Source organism: Pleurodeles waltl, chromosome 6 (assembly GCF_031143425.1).
Source record: "Pleurodeles waltl isolate 20211129_DDA chromosome 6, aPleWal1.hap1.20221129, whole genome shotgun sequence".
In the NCBI taxonomy this organism is placed as follows: Eukaryota; Metazoa; Chordata; class Amphibia; order Caudata; family Salamandridae; genus Pleurodeles; species Pleurodeles waltl.
This window is the reverse complement of record NC_090445.1, coordinates 1,352,259,318-1,352,285,702: the sequence shown is the minus strand read 5'-3', so window position 1 is coordinate 1,352,285,702 and position 26,385 is coordinate 1,352,259,318. Positions and strand designations below refer to the sequence as shown.

The 26,385-nt window shown below is 44.7% G+C and overlaps 1 long non-coding RNA gene across 1 annotated transcript in view; it reads left to right on the top strand.

The window, feature by feature from the left end:
• Window positions 1–4,723: 4,723 nt before the first annotated feature.
• The window catches only part of LOC138302136 (uncharacterized), a 195,815-nt gene continuing 174,153 nt past the window's right edge, over window positions 4,724–26,385 (top strand). The window contains exon 1 of the long non-coding RNA XR_011205301.1: window positions 4,724–4,812. This is a non-coding gene — a long non-coding RNA (uncharacterized lncRNA). The remainder of the gene's footprint in view (window positions 4,813–26,385) is intronic.

Here is a 26,385-nt window from a genome sequence, read left to right as displayed (position 1 = left end):
TAACAACATCCAGGAGGGTCAGCGGGCTGTAGGCACTCTATGTGCATCCTCCTTTTACCACCTTTTACTCAACAACTTGCATCCTCCCTTCAAAAGGGTGTGACACCCTCTCTTCTTTATTCTGCCTCTTCAGAAGAGGAGAAGAGATTCCAGCATCTTGACCCAAAAAGAGCAGTGTTGTTCTACCTTGATCACACAAAAGAGTTCTGGGTGGATGATCAACTCTTTGTAGGATGCCTGGTCCTTAGTGTGTAAACTTACAAGGGGACGCGTATAGGCCGATGAACATTTTGGATCGCACAGAGTATCCTAGCCATGTTGTGACCAGTGTTATTAATATGCACTATAACCAATCAATAATCACTAAGAGAATCACTAATCTTTAGACAATATATCACCATTTTATGAATAACCGCAATTCAATAAAGCGTTTTAACAATTTTTATTTCTCTATTAGTTACAATTCTAATGGCATCTGTTAATCCAAACTTTATTCAATCATTTTAGAATTAGGTAATTGGTGACCATCAATAACATAATCTTATCAGAACTTGAGAAAACATATGCTGTAATGCTTCAGCATAAGCCAACAAGGATGAATATATCAACATTAATAACAGAGTCCAGTAATCAGTTTGTCAATCGTTTGTCACTGTCAGTGTCACCCAAGGGAACACTACCTAACCCAGATTGGCATTAGCATGTGGGACTTCAAAACAAATTTAGAAACGTGAATTTGGAAAACATCTAGCTAGAAGATAAACTATAAAAACAATGCAGTTGGTACCTAGATAAAAGGCACAAACGTCAGTCACATTGTCATAGCTACCTATCCAAGAAATGGATCAGCAACAAAATCAGTCTTCGTTTTCAGGTCATCAATCGATCAGCAATGCATCAGGCTCTCAGAGCATGAGCCCAATGACAGAATCTCAAATCGCATCTCCTAACATCATCAATTCTTCCCTCACATCTGAAGTTTTAGCCCTTTGTCATGACTTTTTATTAGAGTTTTTCAGTCCATCTCCCTAATTCCTAATTGGTCAATTAATCACCAGTTATGACTGTATCCAATAATATTATTTTTGCAAATCTATGAATTCTAATATTTCGCAGTTCTCAGTTCATTGATTGGTTCACTGTACGATGTCCTCATCATTCGGCTCATCAGGTATAAAAAATGTTGCATCTTCTTCTCCAGTGAGTGTCTCTATTGTTCAATTCCTGGGAAAGTACATCAAGTCTGTCTTACACCAAATTGTAACATATTTAGTTCCATCATCTCCTGTCCGTCAGTACATTGTAGAAAACTCCAGCAAAGAAGATTTTATTAACACAAGTGGTAAAGGTTAGTTCAACACGTTTGCTTTCCTCCAGTGTGCTCTAATAATTCAGCTTCTGCATGAGGCCTGGCAACTTGGCCACAACTTCGGCTAAGTTAACTTGTACAATATAATGCAAAACATAGGTTATACACCTCAATATGGCACATTACTTCATTATCATTACATATTTTCATTATTCCACACATTTTTTATGATTTTAGTACAAGTTCGTATAACTGGCTCTCACTCTCCGTGGGTACATTTTCACTGTGCACATTAATTTTTCTACAATTAATTTTCTATTAACTTCTTGTTAATAGAAACACATAAACATTCATTAATAATTTCTAATTAGCATATCTGCTTCAACAGTCCCTCCTCTGATGACTAAATATGTCATCATACCTTTCTTCACCATCATTTCACAATTCATTTCTGCTGTATTTTGTCTCCTCCTCAAAACTTTCCTATAAATTCTTTCCCTGTTTTGTTTTTTTCCTCCTCTGATTATTTTTTAGATCTTCTCAATTTTATCTTTTGATATAATTTACATGAACCCCATATTCCTAATATGCAAGCAATCACAATTAATATTCCCTGTATGATTTTTAATAATACCCCATTCCAAATTTGACTAAGCCAATTTCCCACTGAAGCAAATCCTTTTCCAACTTGTTCCCATACCCCTGGTTCTTTTAATTCCTTCAAATCCTTACTTGAGTTAGTTAGATTAGTGAGTAAGTCTCTTATTTCCCTATCCTTGTTCGGAATATATGAACAGCAATGCCTAGCAATAATAATTTTACAAACTTTGCGGTCTTTTGCTAAAAGAATGTCTAAAGCAAGCCTATTTTGAAGCGTCATAGCTCTACCCACGGCTAATTCAGTATCTATCAGGAGTATTCCCCCTGTAAAGTTTGTCAGCATGTTATCCACAATAGTAGACATCTTTCGTATCTTGATCGAATTCAGAATGACTTCCACTGATGGAATCACTGCACCAAAGATGTCTCACACAATTGCAGAAGAGGTTTCCCTCCTCTGTCGCTTATGATGTAATTCAGTCAATTTCGGAAACTTCTTTAAGTCATCTATCTGGTAAATCTTTGGGAAAACTATTCCCAAATAACATGTCCCATACCATCCTCTTGGATGATGGTAATAAGCATTCAGTCCACAAATATAATAAATCACAGGAATTTGCAAGGTCCTGACCATTCAGCATAAAGGTCCACTTATTCTGAAACAAAAACACATGCCTACATTCACTTGTTCCCACAAATAAAGTGTTAGTGCGTGATTTTGGCCTATATTTATCTTATCCTCTAACTAGCACTATGTCATGCTCTCTAGCTATTTTACTCAGATATCTAATAATAGGAACAATTGAAAACACAACATCATGATTTGAATAAAAATACTGTGTGTATTCTTGGTTATAGAACCTTGTTAGTAGCAGGCTACAGCTTATTCCATTGGTTGAAGGTAAGCTGTGGTATGTAACTCCTTCCTCTACTAACAAAGGAATTTGCGTACAGACAAGACAATTCCTCGCATCCATTGTTTCAACATATTCACTCAACAATCAACAGAAAACATTAGAAGAAAGCTCTCCTTGTTCATTAGTATAGTCATGAAAATATTTCTCATCTAATTTAATCCTCTCTAAAGCTGTTAGGGTAGTAGTTTCAGGAGCAGACGTGAAGTAACTTTTCTCATATCATGAACAGACATTCCCACAATCATCACAATTAACAAGATCCTACACATCATTGCCAACCCAACACTCAAGTATCTCCAGCGCCTAGAATTTCTTTCTTGATTATTTAGCTCAGCCGCCATGATCTGTAAAGAATCAGAAAGCAGAAGTAACTCTTATATAAAGTGCAATAAAAATCAAAAAGAACATTTCTTCTTTCACTGTTCAGTTTCACATCCAGGAACCCTTTTCCTTGTCAAAATTGATTAGCAGCTTGTCACATCCAGTTTTCAATGTCAAATCAGGTTATCAATGTCTCTTTTCAGTTTTATTTTCAACAGTCTCCTTTTAGGTTTTTCATATTAGTTCAACAATTCAGCTTCTTTATCCTTCAGGTCACATTAAAGTAGTGACTCAGGACTTCCCTATCAAAACAAAAGGACATAAACTCTTGTTGCCATTCATTTGTATTTGCATATGCCCATTCAGGACCTGCGTAGTATCAACTTGCTATTCTCTTTCTTTTCAACCTTCAGTCACGACTTAGTTCTCCTTCACTCAATTCTTCTTTTCTCGTAGTATCCACTTCTTTCTCTAGTGTTTCGTTTATGACCAATTTCTTTTTCTTCCCTATCTGAAATTCAGGCCAATTATCTCCTTTTCTTGATCCTTTTGTCAATATTTTTCTCAGGATAGGACTCTTCTCTTTCACTTTCTGTATGGTGTTTTCTCTTGAAGGACCTGCAACGGGCTCAGGAGGAGTCAGATCACTTTGACCTTGATCCGTCTCAATTCTTTCCCCCTCTTGGTCTGGCACTTTTTCTGTCTGCTTTTCAGCACCGTCTGCTTCTGGGAGAACCTCTGCTGAGCTAGGCTCTCCTGCTGTATCCGTTGAGATTGATTCCTCCGCACCCTCCTGTAATTCTTCACTCTCATCTCTTACAGTGGTAATAAAACTTTCTTCCACAAGCTCTTGTTCAACTTCAGCCTCTTTTTGGCTTTTTTTCTGGCTCAGGTGCGACAACCTGTTTCTCTGTTGTTGGTGTTACCAAAAACACTTCTTCATGATCCTGTGGACATACCAATCTCTGTGTATGGCTCCAGTTCAAAAGTCCTGCACACTTCACAGCTGTCATCGTTGTTAGGACCACCTGATAAGGACCCCTCCAGCGGGGCTCCAAACAGGTCTTGCGAACATGCTTTCTGACAACGACCCAGTCACCGGCTCTCAGATTGTGCCCTGGATCGTGGATGGGTGGCAGGGTGGTGGCCTGCACCTGCTGAGAGAAAGAGCGAACCACATCAGCCAGACCATTACAGTAGTCCAACACCATATCATCTGTAATGTTTACAAGTGCATTTGCTGGAACTGCTAGTAAACTCATTGCTCTGCCCATGAGGATTTCATGGGGTGACAGCCCTCTCTTCCTGTCAGGTGTGTAATGAACACTGTCACATATTATAACTTTATCTCCACTTATCTACTTTTCTACCCTTCCTTTTTTTCTTGTTCCACATTATTTATACTTCCTGCCATTTGCCTGTTATAATTGCCTCTGCATGCAAAACTTTTTTATTTCCACACCGTTCCGCTTTTAGAACTACTATGTTCATTACCTTTCACTAACCCTTCTAATATGGCGCCCGCGCTCTCAGCCCTACTGGGGCTCCTCCTCAAACTTGTCCTTCCTCTATCCCTCGCTAATCATACATTAAAATGGCACTCTGCAAGCTACTCTCGTCAAACTTCCCGAACGTCCGACCTTACGGATCGGCGCTGCGATATGGGTAAGCTGTTAATTTTTCATTTACTCCATGTCCTGACCCATATTTCATTTACTCCACGTCCTGACCCTGCCACTTAGCAAATACCGCTACTGCATGGGAGCCGAAACCGCGGAGCTCTGCTCTTTGGTTTCTGCTTAGCCGATTTTGGTTTAGTGGCATTCCATTTGCTGTGGTTAATCGACCGATTTACAAGATTTTTGTCCTACCATGCCGCCAACAATATCCACACTTTGCCATATACTCTGCAGACTAATACCGGTATGGAGGTCATTTCTATTACACCGATCCCCTTTTATTCAACTCCACTGCCGGTTCCTTTTACAACAACTTTTTTTCAAGTATCTTTCTACTATTTCCCTGCGCCTAACTTGTGATTACGGTCATTTTTGACAGTTGCACTGTGAGACTAGCTGCTTCTCATGCTTTACACCCTTATTATGCCTCCACACCACAACCCCTTTTTTTCTCTTACCCCAGCATTTTTTCAGTATTTTTACCACTAACTTACATCCATTATACTTAATTCTACAGACTTCGTCAGGCTTATCACGGCCCCTTCCTACATAACCCAATCTGATTTACCTGATGCCATAACAACACTATTCTTGGCCACTACGCTACAACTATCCGGAATTCTTTACCTGGATCGCCACTGGTTACCGGTGGACTACATGACTGCTCAGCCTCGCACATGTAAACCATTTTTACCCATTATTTTTGGTACGTTGAGTCTTCATTTTTCAGATTATGACTACATCACCTCCTCTTTCATTTCTAATTGTGGTGTTTAAACTCTTAGTCACAGAAATACTTAAACAAGCTCATTTTATTCTTCTGACCTTTTGAGCTAGTTAAGTTTTTACGTCATTTCACTGGGGCTCAATACATAACTCTCTTTCTAAACACCTCTTTACCGGTGTGCTCACCAATTATGGTTTTCTCCTACCATATCTCTGCTTGTTTAGTTCTTAGTTCACCTGTCATACACATCTCAATTTGCTGTCTTGTTTTTTTTTTCTCTTAAAATCGGGCTTTTTGGATTTCTCTTGACGGTTGACTGTCACTTGCCCTTCTGACCCATTTGCTTTCCTTTCTACCACCATCCTACTCTCCCTCTATGCTTCCATCATTCTCTTCTTTTACTCTTTTTCTACTACTGAGTAGTTTTCATTATAATGTCTTTGCTTTACGTGCACCTTTACATCCTGTGTTTGATTTCTGATTCACAGCCTTGAAAAAGTCCTTTGGACAAACACGTGTTGGCTGTTTGCGCAATGTACTTGCTCACCAGGAATAAAGGTCACTAATTGGAAAAACAACCTTGTTTGAACTTTGGACTCTCTTTCCTATTTGGTTGTACTGCTCGGACTGCCTTCTGGAGTGCCTTGGTATTTTCCCTTAATTAACTCATCCATTTATCGTTTATTTCATTCTCACTATGTAACGGGAATTGGTGCACTGTCATTACTTCTGTCTTGTCTCTGAACTCTGACCTGCTGAGAAAGCATCATCTGTTGCTGTTCCATCAGGGCTTTAAGTATCTGCATTAGCTGTCTAGGTACCATAGGAACCTGCTGCTGCATTGGGTGGCACTGTCACTTGTGCACTTGCACTTGCACTTGATGCATGGGTTGAAAATTCTGCACATGATTCTGAAGATTCAGAATAAGTCCTCTCATTTTATGGACTTTCACAGTTTGAAATGTATTGTCATCACCACTTTGCTGAACAACACCATCCTGCACCATCAACGGGCACTCCCGCTTCCAGTGTCCCACATTTCCACACAGATAACACGGTAACATCTTTTTCATCCCTTGCACATCATTCTGAACTACTACAGTACTCAAATCAGAACCACAAGTCATATTAGCCCCATGACCCTTACCTCTCATCTGAGGTTGGAACATAACAGTTCCCTGCTGTTGTGGTATCTGTTGCACTAAACTCCTTGCACTCCTTTTTTGAGCTGCTTTAATTTGCATCATCATCGCCTTCTCTTTTAACTTTTTCTGCTTCAACTCAATCTCATCACTACAGTATTTCACATACTGCAACACCTCATCAAACATTTTTGCTTGCCAACAGATCAATTAACTCTTAATCATCTGTTCTACTTCAGCTCTCAATCCTTCTACAAACCTGAACACAAAATGCGACATGTCCTTCGGCTCAATTGCTTCTTTACCACTGTACTCCTTGAACACTTTCAGCAATCTCTCATAATAGGTATGTGTTGACTCCTTTACTTCCTGCACTGTTCTGTCAATTCTCTGCCAGTCAATATTTTTAGGCAAAATTCTCGTCTTCACGAATTCAATCACCTTATAATAATGTTTCATCACTTCAGGTGATGGTGCACCTGTAACTCTATTTCTTTACGGTTCACTTGTCGGCCAATCCACTGCTCTCTTACACTCAACCCACAAGTCAGCTTGAACCACTATTTCCAACAAAGTATTCAAGTCTTCCCACAGACCTTTTGGAAGTTTCACAAATCTATCTGTCTGCTGATACCACTGAACCGGTTTCTCTCTCAGTTTTGGATAATCATTTGTGAATGACAAAATATCAATCCTGTGCCAGGAAACATGAACAAATTGTCCTCCTGGAATTTCCCTCATTGGTAAAATCTTTACTGGATCCTTTTCTTTCTGAACACCTTCAGACACTTGTTGTGAATCTCATTTCCATTTATCCTTCTGCTTTGCCCATCTGCCTTCCCACTTTTCAAAATCTGAGCACTCTGCAATAACTCTTTGAGATGCGCTTTCATCCCTGATGACCTCATGTGTTCAAAGTCTTTTGCTTCAAAATCTAACTCGTAGCTTCTTTTCAAATGCTTTGTTTTCTCAATCTCTATGTTATATTTGTCTGTTATGTCTGCCAATTTCTGATGTATCTTGCCCACTTCTCTTGTAATCCTTGGACACAAGTACCTCAGATCTTCTTCTGTATAGGATTCTAACCTATTTACTCCCATTGATCCCTCCACTAGTTCAGTTATTTCTGTAGCTAGCCTTACACGATCAATCTGCTCTTCACTCTTGGATGCATTTCGAGGGCCATTCAAACTATCCAACCACTCATTCAACTGCTGTGTTGTCAGTCCCGGTAGCGAGATGTTACTTGCATTCAGCATTGGCACCTGCTGTACCACTGCACCTGGAGTTTGTGGTGTCAAAAGCTTCAAGCTCTGACTTACACTCAGGCCATTCACCGCATCTGGAAGCGCAACAAGTGGACTAAGATCCATTAATGGTCTAGATCCATCAAAGGTCTGACCCATAGATGATATCACCTGCACATGATCTCTCACCCCCCTCCTCACGAGGCTCTGTGACATTTCACCCTGTTCTCCTGCAATCAATTTCTTTTGCACAAATAATGGTACAGCTGGACCAACAGTAATCAGCAGCGATATTGCATCTGGTGCTGCTCTGACACTCACATTTGGTAGAAGTACTACTCCCACACTCTGATTCATCACTGGTGTCACATCTGATTGTGTCCCTGTCATTGATGTGAAGTTCGGCAAACCCTATGGGTGTGCCTGAGGCAACAACGTTGGAGTCGGCTCGATCTGAACTAACATTGGCCTCAGAACCACTTGCTCCGACGGCACCACTAAGTTTGAAGTTGTCTCAAGAATTGGTGCTACTGGATACATTCTCTGTACCAGTGGTGGGTGCATCTGCGCTTGGACCACTGAAGCAGTCACTGCATTAGGAGTACTCTGCACTACCCCTTGTTCCTGTCCATTATCTGTCTGCACTGGTCCCACTGTTCCTGTCACTTGAGCTGGGGCAGTCGGAACAGAACTAGTATTTGGACCCACTTCAGGCGCCGCATATGGTGGAAGTCTATCCCTCAATATCTGTGTGATAATATCCTCAACATCTGAATCTTCTTCTTCTACGTTAATCTTTTCCTTTTTCTTACCCCCTAAAATCTTATCACTCTTGCCAGTATCCTCTTTCTCTTCTGACTCATCTTCCTCCTCAATAGCAGGAAACAACCTAACACCCTGTAAAGTTGCCATTCTCCACTTGTTCCTTTCCCAATCCCATCTTGCCTCTGCTAATGACTTCTCTACCTTCTTTATTCTCCTCTGGAACTTCATCTCTTGCTGTTGTCTTGCTATGAGCTCCCAAACCGCTAATGCCTCAAACTGTGCTGGTCTTGGAAGTGGCTTTGTCTCATATAGTGTCAGTCGCAACTGATCCAAAATTCTCAAATTAAAGGTTCCATGCTCTGGAAACACCAAAGCTCCCTGTTTCTCTGTCAATTTGTACCACTGCTTTAACCAAATACATGGTGCAACACCTTGCTCCTTCATCACAATAAATGCCAAAGCATTTTCCGGTGGGGTCGGCTCCTTAACTGTTGCCTTATTGTAGGAACCACACTTCATGGCGCTTCTGAACGCTTTGTAAAACTTCATCTTTGCTATCTTTTGTGTATTTGATTCAATAAGAAAAATGACTTTTACTCCCAAGATTCCTTTCGCCCGCTTACTCAACCAATTGCCTCTTACAGATGGCTGCCAATTCGCTTGTGACTCTTCTTACTAACAAACCTATCCAAGCGTGGCTCACTCTGACATCACCCTCAGACACCGCAGCTGACAAAATCTTGTGGCTTGTCCTCCTAATCTTCGACTCACACAGAACTAATGCAAAATTATTGCAAGCACTAACCAAAACCCAATAACCAAAACAAATCAGTTGGTTTCCTACAGGAAGGAACACAATCGCTTCAGAGACCTTATGAATTTTCACTGATGGCTCTTTCGCTCATGCAGCTATTCCTCTTTCTCAGTCTCCCACATTTGCAAGCAAAATTCGACCCACAAATTTCACTCTCAACTGATCAATGGGTCTGTCCTGGTGCACATAGGACTCACCAAATCTCAGTCAAAAAATGTCCCTTACTTACTTAAATCACACACCGACTTATTGGCCATGCCCGTTCAACCTACTAATCCAGACAGATTATAACAAATAACCAAATGTCTCCTCCACGCTGGGTCCGTACATCACCAACAACCAAGTGGACAATTTTTTAGCACAAAGCGCCACACACATATAAAGTTTGACGACTTCCCTACTCTCATACTGCTAAGTACGCACACTCCTACTAAACTTTACCTGTAATACGCAGACTCCCTACTTCCCTCACATACATCACAATTCACCTGCGGTTTGATGAAGCCTTTGCAAGTGAAATCTACCACTTTCACACTATCACAAATATGCCAAGAACATACCCAACTTTACTAGCAGGATCCAGGTCCAGGGAAAGTAATTTCTGTGCTTAATGGGACATCATCTTTGCTACAATTGCCATTCCGAAAAACAAAAATTAAAACCTCATAAAATGAACAACTAGCCCTAACTTAAACTACCACGATAACCACTAATCACAACATAACTGGTTCTCTAAGGAAACTAACCATCAAGTTGCTACCAAAAACTGCTAGCACGCCTGGTCCTTAGTAGGTAAACTTACAAGGGAACGCGTATAGGCCGATGAAACTTTTGGATCGCATTGAGTATCCTAGCCATGTAATGACCAGTGTTATTAATATGCACTATAACCAATCAATAATCAATAAGAGAATCATTAATCATTAGACAAAATATCACCATTTCATGAATAACAACAACTCAATAAAGCGTTTTAACAATTTTTATTTCCCTATTAGTTACAATTCCAATAGCATTGGTTAATCCAAACTTTATTCAATCAGCTCTGAATTAGTTTATTATGACCACCAATAACATAATCTAATCAGAACTTGAGAAAACATATGCTCTAATGCTTCAGCATAAGCCAACAAGGATGAATATATCGACATTAGTAACAGAATTCAGCAATCAGTTCATCAATCATTTGTCACTGTCTACCTAACCCAGATTGGCATTAGCATGTGGGACTTCATGCGAAAATAAATGTAGAAACGTGAATTTGGAAAACATCTAGCTAGACGATAAATTATCAAAACAGCGCAGTTGGTACCTAGAAGAAAGGCACAAAAGTTAATCAGTTACATTGTTATAGCTACCTATCCACGAAATGGATCAGCAACAAAATCAGTCTTCGTCTTCAGGTCATCAATCGATCAGCAACGCATCAGGCTCACAGAGCATGAGCCCAATGACAGAATCCCGAATCGCATCTCCTGACATCATCAATTCTCCCCTCTCATCTGAAGTTTTAGCCCTTTGTCATGACTTGTTATTAGAGTTCTTCAGTCCATCCCCCTAATTCCTAATTGGTCAATTAATCACCAGTTCTGACTCTATCCAATATTATTATTTTTGCAAATTTATGAATTCTAATATTTCGCCATTCATTGATTAGTTCACTGTACGATGTCCTCATCATCCGGCTCATCAGGTATCGAAAATGTTGCATCTTCTTCTTCAGTCAGTGTCTCTATTGTTCAGGTCCTGGGAAAGTACATTGAGTCTGTCTTACATCAAATTGTAATATATTTAGTTCAATCATCTCCTGTCCATTGGTACATTGCAGAAAATTCTAGCAAAGCTGATTTTCTTAACACAAGTGGACAAGGTTAGTTCAACACGTTTGCTTTCCTCCTGTGTGCTCTAAGAATTCAGCTTCTGCATGAGGCCTGGCAACTTGGCCACAACTTCGGCTAAGTTAACTTGTACAATATAATGCAAAACATAGGTTATACACCTCAATATGGCACATTACTTCATTATCATTACATATTTTCATTATTCCACACATTTTTTATGATTTTAGTACAGTCGTATGACTGTCACTCTCCATGGGCACATTTTCAACTTGCACATACATTTTTCTACAATTAAGTTTCGATTAACTTCTTGTTAATCGAAACACATAAACATTCATTAATAATTTCTAATTAGCATATTTGCTTCAAGAATATGTTGGGGCCAAGAAAGTGAAGGTCATGAAGAAATGGGTTATCTCACTATGGATAGTGATCTCCATTAAGATCTGCTACACATTGGCCAAGAAACAACCCCAGAGGGTTTGTTTGCTCATTCCACCAGAGCTAGGGCTGCAAACATTGTGTTAGCTTGCTGAGTCTCCTCTTCTGGACATCTGCCAGGCAGTAACGTGGGCATCCTTAGACATGTTCACAAAGCATTACTGCCTGGATGGTCAGGTCCATCATGACAGGCACTTTGCCTATTAGGTCCTGGAGGGCTTTTTAGTCTAACCTTTTTTGCAGACCCACCTCTGGGGAGGTATTACTTGGGTATCACTTCTAAGGTAAGGAATCTGTGGATAGAATTTTCTATTGGATGAAAAAGTTACTTACCTTTGATAATGCCTTAGCTGGTAGAGACTCTATTTAGCCATGTATTCCTTACTGACCCTACCATCCTCCCTGCTCTACAAACTAATTCAGTAGGGTCACCCTTCTGAGGGCTTTAGCAATACACACCACTATATCAGCATTTATCTTGGCTCTGCGATTCTGGTGTGGAAAGTCCCGAAAAGAAACAGACATTAGCGCACTAGGGTTTTATCTATATAGGCACTGCACATGCCACTTCTGGAGCGGGCGACACCGCTAGCACCAGTGAAGAGCCAAACGAGTACAACTACCAACACCCAGGAGTACTGCTTGAAAATGTCCATACCCGGTCTGACATTTGCATCGCAAGTTCTGCACTTCCCACTGCAGTAATGACAGCCTGAGATAAATGCCAACACGAAGCTCCAGCAACGACCATCTGCAACTCTGACTGGCTTTTGTTGCTACAGTAATGACAGCCCTCCGAGCCTGGCCTATTCTTTGTGCTACAACACCAGCCATGAGCAGTGCTCTCCCTGCTCCTTACAGCCTCCTCCACTGCAAACAGAACTCTTCACACCGGACTTTGAAAAGGTAACTTTTTTAGTGGGACTTACTTGGCCCCTGTATACGGCCCACAGTCCATCACAGTCAACCTGAACGTGAGACCTTTTTCCAGTCTAGCATGGCCAGATGACTGCGTGGGACGCTTTGTGCTTTTAGGCACTGTATTCACCTAAAACTGTTGTAATTACATAGCTCTGGTTCTACTGATTTGTTTTTTTCATCCTGGTATTGTTCTATTTAATACAATGTACTCTATTTCTCTAAATAGCTTTGGGATTTTTCTTGTGTTGAGAGTTCACTTTATCACTGCTTAGGTGCTGCATAAATACTCAACACAGCGCCTCTAAGTTAAGCCTGACTGTTTTATGCAAAGCTACTAAAGGGTTAATCATAGGTTGGTTTTGTGACTTTTGTAGTTCATCCTAACATGGGCTGGGGTTGCTGCTTGAGTGGGGCTTTCACCCTTCTCAACCAATGCCCCAATGTCTTCAGAAACATTTCAACTACATAGGTGTTTTCCACAGAGGGGTCCCTAGTTATTAAATATATGCCAACATCCCCCACCACCTTATGCTTGCGCTCCCTCTCCCTTCCCACCAGAAACAACACACTTCACTAGATTGGAGAGCAGAGGACTAGTACTACTTTGACATGATCTGTGAGAGAATCACTGTTAGCCCCGCCCTGGAAACCACTGTCATCCATTGGTCTGTGGATTTACTTTAAAGCTGGCATAAGAAGCATCCTACTGTCAAAACCTTAACACATATATTTTTCTGTTGCAAAATGTCACCCCTAAAAGAGGAGTGACTGCCTCAATTTAATCCCTGGATGGGATAGGGAGAGCGTTAGGACTCATCAGGATCAATACAAAATTGTTAAAAAAATGTGGCCTTTTGGTAAATATTTCCAATTTCCTGACCTCTTCTGCACTACCCTCAACACATCAAAATACTCCAGCAACCCTGCAACAATCTCCAGCTCCATCCAGGATTTCCCTGCTCCAACCCTTCATACCAACTTCCACATTCCATATGGTAACTCTCACACAACTTGTTTACATTTTTCTGGAGTGCTGGTAAAGTGACACACTAACATTAGCTGAGAAACAATCGTGATTAGATACTGTGGTGAGCAGTGTCTGTTTCAACATTCCGCTGATGAGCACTGCAAAAATCCATTGACTCTTATGGGTGTGTATTAGTCCGTTGTCATCCTCCATTCCACTGCATCCCTCAGGTCCGTGGAGTCCCAGGGTAAGGAGAAGAAGAAACTTGTGAAGATATCATAGTTGACAAATTTCCAGTGCTGACATCACAGCAATAAAAGGTTAACTCCATTTTCATTGCTATGATGTCACTTCAGTGATGACACAGAAGTGACTTCCTGATTCGCAATACTGAGTTCTATGGCATCATCATATATATAGGCACCTCAGGGGGAGGGGGCACCTCAGCCAGATGAACACACAACGCTACTGCTGCACAAGGGTGCTCCTTGCCCATTGATGTATCCTGGGGAGTGCAAAGCCACAGTCTCTCACAGTGGGTGGTTTGCCCACTGCTTTATCCTGGGGAGTGCAAAGCCACAGTCTCACAAGTCTTTCCAGTGGGTGGTTTGCCCACAGCTTTATCCTGGGGAGTGCAAAGCCACAGTCTCACAAGTTTCTCCAGTGGGTGGTTTGCCCACTGCTTTATCCCGGGGAGTGCAAAGCCTCAGTCTCACAAGTCTCTCCAGTGGGTGGTTTGCCCACTGCTTTATCCTGGGGAGTGCAAAGCCACAGTCTGTCAAGTGGATGTCAGTCTTCACTGGTTCTGGAGGGGGCTTTGTGCCCAGAGTGCTTCATCCTGCCAAGGACTGAGGAAGTGGATGCAGTTCTCCACTGGTTCTAGAGGGGGCTTTGTGCCCAGAGTGCTCCATGTGCAATGTGGCTGGTACAATATACTCGCTTGGGTGTGTGTGCCACAAGATTGCCGATGTACAGGTAGCATGATATGCCATGGAGGCAGAGACGTACTCCACACTGCTGCGGCTTCGCATTCCATATGCAGGTGACAACTGTGATGACAGTGATGCTTCATGAAAGCTGCCCAGGTCCTGGAACTCACCACCAGCCCGGACGACTGACCACTGGGGGAGGTAGGCATGTCTGTGGTGGTTCCACTGTCTGAGGATGTCGCAGAGCCACTGGCGGTGCTTGCGGCTGTGTCAGTCGTGGCAGTGCTTCCGGCGGTGTCAGTCGTGGCGGTGCTGGTTGCGGGGTCTGTGGCGGTGGTGCTGGCTGCGGGTTCTGTGGCGGCGGTGCTGGCTGCGGGGTCTGTTGCGGCGGTGCTGGCAGTGGGTTCTGTGGCGGCGGGGTCTGTGGTGGCAGTGCTGGCTGCGGGGTCTGTGGTGGCCGTTCTGGCGGCGGGGTCTGTGGCGGCCGAGCCTGTGTCAGCACCTGCTGAGTGAGAAAGCAGGATGTCTCCTGCAGCCTCGGACGGCTGCCCACCAGGTAAGAGGCTGAGGACCGTCGCAGCGGCTGTAGACGTACCAGAGGCGGTACAGTTGGCAGTGTTCGTCACCATACAGGTTGGCGTGGACGTGGACAGAAGGTGTGACACTGGTCCCTCAGTAGGTGCCACCATGCCCTCTCCTGACCCGCCCTTCAGTTTTTTGCCCTTCCCCACCTTTGATGGTGGTGCAGTTTTCTTTCCACTATCACATTTTGTTTTCGCTGACCCCTTGGTGACCAAAAGAATAGTACCCAGGAAGATAGTCATAGGATTAGGGCGCTCACAGTGAGTCCATATAGTCACATTCCAACTTATTCGTGGCACGATGCTCCTGGCAAGAGGATCTTCCTTAGTTCTATAATGTTTCAAGGGAAACTAGCAGTGAAAAAAACAAATGTCAGGGCACTCATGAATCCAAGATTAGAAGTTAGTGATGTATCCAATCTTCATTGAACAATGACAATAATATCTTGTAGAGTTCGAGCCCATTTAATTTTTGAAGTATACAGTTCAGCACAACCAAATAATACTCCATCTCAAAATTGGTATTAAGACCATCTTCCACCGCTCTGAGTTTTAGGATCCAGTAACATTCTTTTCTCCTGAGGGCTAATGTGACTAATGGACTCACTGTGAGCGTCCTAATCCTATGACTATCTTCCTTGGTACTATTGTTTTGGTTTCTTTTTGTTTAGCATAGGGGTGCTGCTCCAGACCTTTCCATTATTTACTTACTGTGCATTGTTCTTTTTCTTTTTCTTTTGTATTCTGTAATTATGGATCGTGATAGATTAGCAGCAGACCTATTTGGCAATTTAGAGCAGACAGGGACTATACCTAAACCACATTCATCGGGTGCCCAACACCCTAGTTATTAAATATATGCCAACATCCCCCACCACCTTATGCTTGCGCTCCCTCTCCCTTCCCACCAGAAACAACACACTTCACTAGATTGGAGAGCAGAGGACTAGTACTACTTTGACATGATCTGTGAGAGAATCACTGTTAGCCCCGCCCTGGAAACCACTGTCATCCATTGGTCTGTGGATTTACTTTAAAGCTGACATAAGAAACATCCTACTGTCAAAACCTTAACACATATATTTTTCTGTTGCAAAATTTCACCCCTAAAAGAGGAGTGACTGCCTCAATTTAATCCCTGGATGGGATAGGGAGAGCGTTAGGACTCATCAGGATCAATACAAAATTGTTAAAAAAATGTGGCCTTTTGGTAAATATTTCCAATTTCCTGACCTCTTCTGCACTACCCTCAACACATCAAAATACTCCAGCAATCCTGCAACAATCTCCAGCTCCATCCAGGATTTCCCTGCTCCAACCCTTCATACCAACTTCCACATTCCATATGGTAACTCTCACACAACTTGTTTACATTTTTCTGGAGTGCTGGTAAAGTGACACACTAACATTCGCTGAGAAACAATCGTGATTAGATACTGTGGTGAGCAGTGTCTGTTTCAACATTCCGCTGATGAGCACTGCAAAAATCCATTGACTCTTATGGGTGTGTATTAGTCCGTTGTCATCCTCCATTCCACTGGATCCCTCAGGTCCGTGGAGTCCCAGGGTAAGGAGAAGAGGAAACTTGTGAAGATATCATATTTGACAAATTTCCAGTGCTGACATCACAGCAATAAAAGGTTAACTCCATTTTCATTGCTATGATGTCACTTCAGTGATGACACAGAAGTGACTTCCTGATTCGCAATACTGAGTTCTATGGCATCATCATATATATAGGCACCTCAGGGGGAGGGGGCACCTCAGCCAGATGAACACACAACGCCACTGCTGCACAAGGGTGCTCCTTGCCCATTGATGTATCCTGGGGAGTGCAAAGCCACAGTCTCTCACAGTGGGTGGTTTGCCCACTGCTTTATCCTGGGGAGTGCAAAGCCACAGTCTCACAAGTCTTTCCAGTGGGTGGTTTGCCCACAGCTTTATCCTGGGGAGTGCAAAGCCACAGTCTCACAAGTCTCTCCAGTGGGTGGTTTGCCCACTGCTTTATCCCGGGGAGTGCAAAGCCTCAGTCTCACAAGTCTCTCCAGTGGGTGGTTTGCCCACTGCTTTATCCTGGGGAGTGCAAAGCCACAGTCTGTCAAGTGGATGTCAGTCTTCACTGGTTCTGGAGGGGGCTTTGTGCCCAGAGTGCTTCATCCTGCCAAGGACTGAGGAAGTGGATGCAGTTCTCCACTGGTTCTAGAGGGGGCTTTGTGCCCAGAGTGCTCCATGTGCAATGTGGCCGGTACAATATACTCGCTTGGGTGTGTGTGCCACAAGATTGCCGATGTACAGGTAGCATGATATGCCATGGAGGCAGAGACGTACTCCACACTGCTGCGGCTTCGCATTCCATATGCAGGTGACAACTGTGATGACAGTGATGCTTCATGAAAGCTGCCCAGGTCCTGGAACTCACCACCAGCCCGGACGACTGACCACTGGGGGTGGTAGGCATGTCTGTGGTGGTTCCACTGTCTGAGGATGTCGCAGAGCCACTGGCGGTGCTTGCGGCTGTGTCAGTCGTGGCAGTGCTTCCGGCGGTGTCAGTCGTGGCAGTGCTGGTTGCGGGGTCTGTGGCGGTGGTGCTGGCTGCGGGTTCTGTGGCGGCGGTGCTGGCTGCGGGGTCTGTTGCGGCGGTGCTGGCAGTGGGTTCTGTGGCGGCGGGGTCTGTGGTGGCAGTGCTGGCTGCGGGGTCTGTGGCGGCCGTTCTGGCGGCGGGGTCTGTGGCGGTGGAGCCTGTGTCAGCACCTGCTGAGTGAGAAAGCAGGATGTCTCCTGCAGCCTCGGACGGCTGCCCACCAGGGAAGAGGCTGGGGACCGTCGCAGCGGCTGTAGACGTACCAGAGGCGGTACAGTTGGCAGTGTTCGCCGCCATACAGGTTGGCATGGACGTGGACAGAAGGTGTGACACTGGTCCCTCAGTAGGTGCCACCATGCCCTCTCCTGACCCGCCCTTCAGTTTTTTGCCCTTCCCCACCTTTGTTGGTGGTGCAGTTGTCTTTCCACTATCACATTTTGTTTTCGCTGACCCCTTGGTGACCAAAACAATAGTACCAAGGAAGATAGTCATAGGATTAGGGCGCTCACAGTGAGTCCATATAGTCACATTCCAACTTATTCGTGGCACGGTGCTCCTGGCAAGAGGATCTTCCTTAGTCCTCTAATGTTTCAAGGGAAACTAGCAGTGAAAAAAACAAATGTCAGGGCACTCATGAATCCAAGATTAGAAGTTAGTGATGTATCCAATCTTCATTGAACAATGACAATAATATCTTGTAGAGTTCGAGCCCATTTAATTTTTGAAGTATACAGTTCAGCACAACCAAATAATACTCCATCTCAAAATTGGTATTAAGACCATCTTCCACCGCTCTGAGTTTTAGGATCCAGTAACATTCTTTTCTCCTGAGGGCTAATGTGACTAATGGACTCACTGTGAGCGTCCTAATCCTATGACTATCTTACTTGGTACTATTGTTTTGGTTTCTTTTTGTTTAGCATAGGGGTGCTGCTCCAGACCTTTCCATTATTTACTTACTGTGCATTGTTCTTTTTCTTTTTCTTTTGTATTCTGTAATTATGGATCGTGATAGATTAGCAGCAGACCTATGTGGCAATTTAGAGCAGACAGGGACTATACCTAAACCACATTCATCAGGTGCCCAACACACTAAGGTGGGACTCCGCGATAAATTTTTTAAATTAGAAAAACAGAAAAAACAGGAGGTGTCGAAATTGTGGGATGGGGCCACCTTAAAACAATATGCAAAACTTAACAGGCTACCTCGCGGATTAAGATCACATATTTTCCCCACTTTAGATGATCTGGATCCAGATCTCTTAGATAGTTGGGAGCAGGAATTGGTTTCAAGTTCACTCAGACTAATGAATATCCTGATAGAAAACTCACAAAGGAAAGTGACTAGACTTCAAACAGAAATTTCAGAATTAGAAACGGAAATCAAGAATATGGATATGGAGGAACCAACTGTCAAAAATTATAAAATTCTGAATGAAATCATTGATCAACATCAAAATGAGATCCCACAAAGGAAAGCTCGTAAACTTAGACGGGGTGAGTTGGACTAAAAAATGGTAGGATTTTCACGTTCTCACGTAAATATGATCATTTAGTCAAAAGTAACGAACCCCCACAAAATTATGATGCGGGCTCCTCATCCTCACTGAACAGTATATCCACCAACAACAGTGATAAGAGTGCTTGTTCAAGTACTTCTAGACAGGACAGAGTAGTACAACAAGGGACTCCCTCTTTTTTAGCAGAGGTCCAAAGGATAAGACAGGGACAATGGGAGACAGGTCGACGTATGGTAGATCCAGGAAAACCAGGAGGGGCGGGAGAGGTAGAGCACACGGACACAAGGAAAGGAATGAAAACAAGATCTTGGAACAAGGGGAAATAGGCACTCCTGATAGTGGTTCTATCAATGTTATTAATCTCTCCAAACTGGAACTCACTACTCATGACTTTACACTTCTCAGCAAGGGTCTGGGGTTTTGTCCAGGAGATTTTGGAGACTTTCAGAGAACGAAAATTGACTTTTTTAAATTCATTAGACTCTTGAAATTAAAAAAACATTTCATGAAACAATCTGATAACAGCGATACTGGTATCTTCTTGGACGCTCACAATGTGGGCCATCCTCTGTCCATCAAGGACATCCAGGATACTGCCACTTTACTATCAATTGCTGATTGCGAACAGGATCCGACTACTATATCACGTATCTTATTGGATCTTGATATTCCATGAGACACACTCCCTAGTGGTTTGAGAAACAAATCTAGTTGGACACCAACTCTTATGAAGGACAACTGTATTGATACCTTCTTCAAGGTAGTCTGGCGTGACTTAAACAAATTAGAATTGAAAAACGCCACTCGACAACATGTTTGGCATCAGAACTTGAGCCAAGCAGAAAGGACTAACCTGAGACAATTACGAACCAATGAGGATATCACCATAAGAGAGGCAGATAAAGGGGGAAACATCGTGATTATGAACACCTCAGATTATGAACAAGAGGTATATAGACAATTAGGAGATGGTACTTGCTATGAGAAGATCTCTTCAGACCCTATTCCCGCACTTGCTAATAAAATCAATAAATTCTTACATGAGTGTTTGGATCTTTCGCTTTTGAAAAAGGAAGAGTATATGTACCTTTGTGTTCACAGACCCAGGAATCCTTGTATTTATGTACTACCTAAAATACATAAGAATCCTACTTCCCCGCCGGGTAGGCCCATTGTTTCAGGTATAGGTGGTCCTACAGAAAGACTTTCAGAATATGTTGACATCTTTTTACAGCCATTTGTTGGTAACTTACCATCTTATATTAAGGATACCAAACATATTCTTAGTATATTAACGGACATTACTTGGGAACCAGGAATGAGATTAGTTACACTAGATGTTACCTCTTTATACACTAGTATTAACCATGAACAAGGAAAGGAAGCATTGCGTCACTTTCTCTACAGGAGACCTGCGAGCCTTTATAGCCACACCACTATGCTAATTAATATGGTGGATTTGATCTTGAACAATTATTTTTTCTTATTTAAAAATGACTGGTATCGCCAAAGACAAGGTGTCGCTATGGGTTCTAAATTTTCACCAGCTTATGCTAATCTCTTTATGGGGTTGTTCGAGCAAAATAAGATCTGGAGTAGAGAGGGGGGCACTTGGGTTTCGGACATACTCTATTGGGGCAGGTATATCGATGACTGTTTGATGATCTGGACAGGTGACTTACAAAAACTGAATGAGTTTATTAATTATCTAAACATGAATGAATTCAATATTCATTTCACTTCAGAACATAGGGGGTCATTCTGACTCCCGCCGGCCGCGGAAACCGCAGGGCCGGCGGGAGCCGCCAGAATACCGCTGCGCGGTCAGAAGACCGCCGCGGTTATTCTGGGTTTCCCGCTGGGCTGGCGGGCGACCGCCAGAAGGCCGCCCGCCAGCCCAGCGGGAAACAACCTTCCATGAGGATGCCGGCTCCGAATGGAGCCGGCGGAGTGGAAGGGGTGCGACGGGTGCAGTTGCACCCGTCGCGATTTTCAGTGTCTGCATGGCAGACACTGAAAATCTTTGTGGGGCCCCCAGGGGCCCCACGACACCCCATACCGCCATCCTGTTCCTGGCGGCCGAAGCCGCCAGGAACAGGATGGCGGTCGGAATCCCCATGGCGGCGCAGCAAGCTGCGCCGCCATGGAGGATTCCCCAGGGCAGCGGAAAACTGGCGGTACACCGCCGGTTTTCCGTTTCTGACCGCGGCTGTACCACCACGGTCAGAATGCCCATGGGAGCACCGCTAGCCTGTTGGCGGTGCTCCCGCGGTCCCCATCCCTGGCGGTCTCGGACCGCCAGGGTTGGAATGACCGCCATAGTGTGACCAACATTGCCTTCCTAGATGTGGAACTTCTTATCCGTAATAATAAAATAGAGAGTCGGTTATACAGAAAAAGTACTTCTTGTAACTCTATTTTACATGCTAAGAGCGCACATCCGGTCCATCAAATTAACTCGATACCGTATGGTGAGATGGTGAGGGCAAGACGGAACTGTAGCCTTGAAACAGACTTTGTACCATGTGTTGAGGACATGAGCAATAGATTTAAAGCACGGGGATATTCTTCTAATGTGATTAACAATGCTCGTACGAGGGCGATGCGTTTAAAAAGATCAGACACACTATGTCACAAATCGAGACCTAGAGACAGTGTTATTCGGTGTATAGTCAACTATATGAAAACAGCTACTTCACTGCGACAATGTATGAACAAATATTGGTATATCTTAACAGCTGATTCGAATCTTAGGAAGGTGATCCCGGATACCCCAGTCTTTACCTTTAGAAGAGGTAGAACTCTTAAGAACATTCTATGCCCCAATTTTCGCAGTAAACATAACCATGAGAACTGGCTTACTAGCCGTAGCAAGGTTTTTTTTAAATGTGGACATTGTGGTATGTGTAGATGGGCCAAATCAGGTATCTCTACATTCATGAGCTCTACTGGGATGCAATTTAACATCAATCACAATATCACATGTGATAGCAACTTTGTCATCTATATGATCTTATGCAATTGTGGCCTATATTACATAGGTAGTACTATCAGACCACTCAAAGTTAGGGCGAGTGAACACTTCAGAGCCCTGAGACAGGAGGACGAGAGATACCCTATAGTAAACCACATACGACATTGCCCTAAACGAAACAACACGGTTGGGTTCTAATTCTTTGGATTTGATCTTGTAAATAGAGACCCTAGGGGAGGTAACAGTGAGTTAGCCCTCAGGAGAAAAGAATGTTACTGGATCCTAAAACTCAGAGCGGTGGAAGATGGTCTTAATACCAATTTTGAGATGGAGTATTATTTGGTTGTGCTGAACTGTATACTTCAAAATTAAATGGGCTCGAACTCTCCAAGATATTATTGTCATTGTTCAATGAAGATTGGATACATCACTAACTTCTAATCTTGGATTCATGAGTGCCCTGACATTTGTTTTTGTTCGCTGTTCCCTTGGTGGCAGGTGTTTTCAGCTTCTCCCTCCGGGATGTGGGCACTTTTATAACCTTGGCAGGTTGCGGAATGTCCTTGCCCTCGCTCCGTGGCACACTGGCAGCCCTGATGGTTGGCGCACTCCATGACCCCGCAGTTGCTGGCACCACTGTGCCTGGGGATGTGGTGGTTGAGTAGCTGGGCTGGGACCTGGAAAGCCAGGCACTAGGGGAAGGACGGGGGGGAGGTGAAGGGAAGAGGTCAAGGTTTGACAGGAAAAGTTTTGGACACACTGGGACGGGTAGATGGAGGGGGTTTGGGAGTGGAGGAAGAGGTAGTGGTTGTAGGAGGTGTACGTCTGCTGAATTTGGGTGAGGGTGCATGGTCTGGAGGCTGTTGTGAGGTGGATGGCTGTTGGGTGGGTGTGTGCCCTTGTTTGTGTACTGTGGGAGGAGGGCTCACAGACAAACTGGGAGAGGACACTGGGGATGTGTGAATAGTAGTGGGGTGGTGAGTGCACGTGAGCGGTGTGTGGTGATGGGCATGCTGGTGATGGAGGTAGTGGCTGAGGATGTAGTACATGCAGGTGTGAGTGGAGACGAGACTGGGAGGGAGGAGGGAGGCGTAGAGGAGGGGGACACAGTGGAGGAAGTGGATGTTGGTGTGTGTGCATGCTGGTCTGATGGTGTGCTTGGGATAGGCTTAGGTACAGGGGATTGGGTATGATGCTTGTGTGAGTGCCTGTGGGATGTGTGGTGCTTATGTTTGCCATGTGCACTCTTGTGTGTTGATGTGTGTGCATGCTGGTCTGATGGTGTGCTTGGGATAGGCTAAGGTACACGGGATTGGATCTGGGTGGAGGAGGTTGGAGGAGGGAGGAGGGAGGCTGGACACAGGGACAATGGCTGCCATCAGTACTGAGGCCAGAGCCTGAAATGCTCTCTGTTGGTCTGCCTGGCCAGAATGAATGCTCTCCAGGTATGCATTTGTTTATTGGAAATGCCTCTCAACACCCTGGATGGCATTCAGAATGGTAGACTGCCCAATAGTGAGGGATCTCAAGAGGTCAATAGCCTCCTCAATGAGGGCAGCAGGGCTAACTGGGGCAGGGCCTGAGGTGCCTGGGGTGCCTGGGGTGAAGGAGATGCCCACCCTCCTGGGTGAGCGGGCAGGGGACACACGCTGAGGGGCTGGTGGAAGGGCGGTGCTGTTAGGGGGGGTGGCAGCTTCACCGTCCAGGGCCAAGAGTGATGCAGCTCCCTCCTGCTCCGGTGCCAATGCTCCTCCGCCTGATGATGCTATTGCACACAAAAACAGGGAGACACAAAAAGGTGGGGGGGAGACAGGAGAAAGACATGTTCCGTGCACGCAACACCACTACTGTTGGCGGACACAACAGACACAGCAGCCGTCTGCACTACGCCATGCACTTATAGTTCCTAGATTAATCACATGCTCATGGGGGTACAAGGCCTAAGCCCGATTGCTGCACACCTGGAAGTCACAGGAGCCTGACTAGGTGTAGATGGCTCTAACCACTAGTGGGGTTGGGGTGCCACATAGCCTGCCTCACAAGGGACCTTGCCTACCAAGATCACCCTAGCCTAGGGGACCCACTGCCCACCTCCCACACCTCGTAATGCGCGCAGAGTCAGCTGAATGAGAGTGTACTCACCTCCTTGTGGCTGCTGTGATGCCCTCAAGCGCCCATCCAACTCCGAATAAGCCACCGCCAGGATCCACAATATCAGGGGGGTCATGGTGCGATGGGCACCCCTCCCACATTGGGATGCCATCCCTAGCTGGGCCTCCACCATCTTCTTGCGCCAGCGGCGCAGGTCCTTCCATCTTTTACGGCAGTGGGTGCTTCGTCTGTGGTGGATCCCCAGGGTCCGTAGTCCTTGGCGATGGCACGGCCAATAGCCTTCTTCTGGTGGGCGCTGACCTAGAGGAATAGTACAGGGGGAAAGGAAATTCTTTACCCGTCCGGACTGTCATACTCATTGGCGCCCGTTCCCACCCTTGCCCTGATGCACATACACTCACCGTCCGCACATATAGGCCTTAGCCCCCCCCCATGTATCTTCCATCCACACCACTCCAAACAGGCATTGCCCATGCAGCATGCTCACAGTGTACTCACCTGTTTGTCTGGAGGACCGTACAGTTGTGTGTACTGGGGAGGACCCCATCCACTAGTTTCTCCAACTCCTCCGACGTGAAGGCAGGGGCCCTTTCCACAGACACTGTAGCCATCTTCGCTTCCAGACACAGGTCACAGCAGCACTTGCAGTGCAGGTCCTCTACTGTTGAAGGTCAGGTATCAAGTGAGTGAACAGAGAGAAAATGGCAGTCACGTTCGCAGTGGTGCGTACCGTCACCACCGGTGTATATCGTCATTGGCTCCTCGTACCCGTAGGGCCCAATGTTAACCAATGCAGAATTGCGCCACGGTCTTCGACCGCCTGCTGTGATGGTGTAGAACGTCAGTGCAGTTACCTCATTTCACCTTGTCCCTCCTTACAGGTCAGGCAGCCGCCATTTCAGGAGGCCACATGGCATTAATAATAACTGCGTCACGGCAATGTAGACCTGGAATACACACAGTTACAGGCACATTACGGATTAATAAAAGTGTACAAGTGACATTTTGTGATACCTCAGTGTTGGCTGACTCTGTGCTAGCTGTTTTCCTCCATATGGCACGTCTGCTGGGGCAGGTGATAAGATGGCGGCATCCTCCAGTGTACAGACCGCTGGTGGACCTGTCGACAATGGAAGAGAGAATCATCATGATCACATACAGACTTAATCGTGCAACAATCCAGGAACTGTGTGCCCAGTTGGAGCCAAACCTGATGTCAGCTATCCGCCATCCCCCAGGGATACCCCCTCTAGTGCAGTCCTGTCAGTACTCCATTTCCTGGCAAGTGGTTCCTTTCAAACAACAGTGGCCATGGCATCAGGGATGTCCCAGTCAATGTTCTCTAACGTGTTGCCCAGAGTGTTGTCTGCCCTGCTGAAATACATGCACAGCTACATTGTGTTCCCTCAGGTGGAGGATTTGCCCACAGTGAAAGGTGACTTCTGTGCCCTGGGACATATCCCCAACATCATTGGTGCCATTGATGGGACACATGTGTCATTGGTACCCCCCACAGGAGTGAACAGGTGTACAGAAACCGGAAAAGCTACCATTCGATGAATGTGCAGATGGTGTGTTTGGCAGACCAGTACATCTTTCATGTCAATGCCAAGTTTCCTGGTTCTATGCATGACGCTTACATTCTGAGGAAAAGCAGCATCCCTTATGTGATGGGGTAACTCCAGAGGCACCGTGTGTGGCTAATAGGTGAGGCCAAGGACCGTATACCGCGTGAATAGGTGTCTGGGTATGGGGTTGTCCCTAAGGGTAAGTGGGTGTCTAATAGTTGTCCCTCGATATTTGCAGGTGATTCTGGTTACCCCAACCTGTCATGGCTACTGACCCCAGTGAGGAATCCCAGGACAAGGGCAGAGGAACGCTACAATGAGGCACATGGGCGAATATGACAGGTGGTTCTCTCTACTACTCACCGAAGAAGGTGTGCCAGATCATCGTGGCCTGCTGCATGCTGCACAACCTGGCTTTGCGACGCCAGA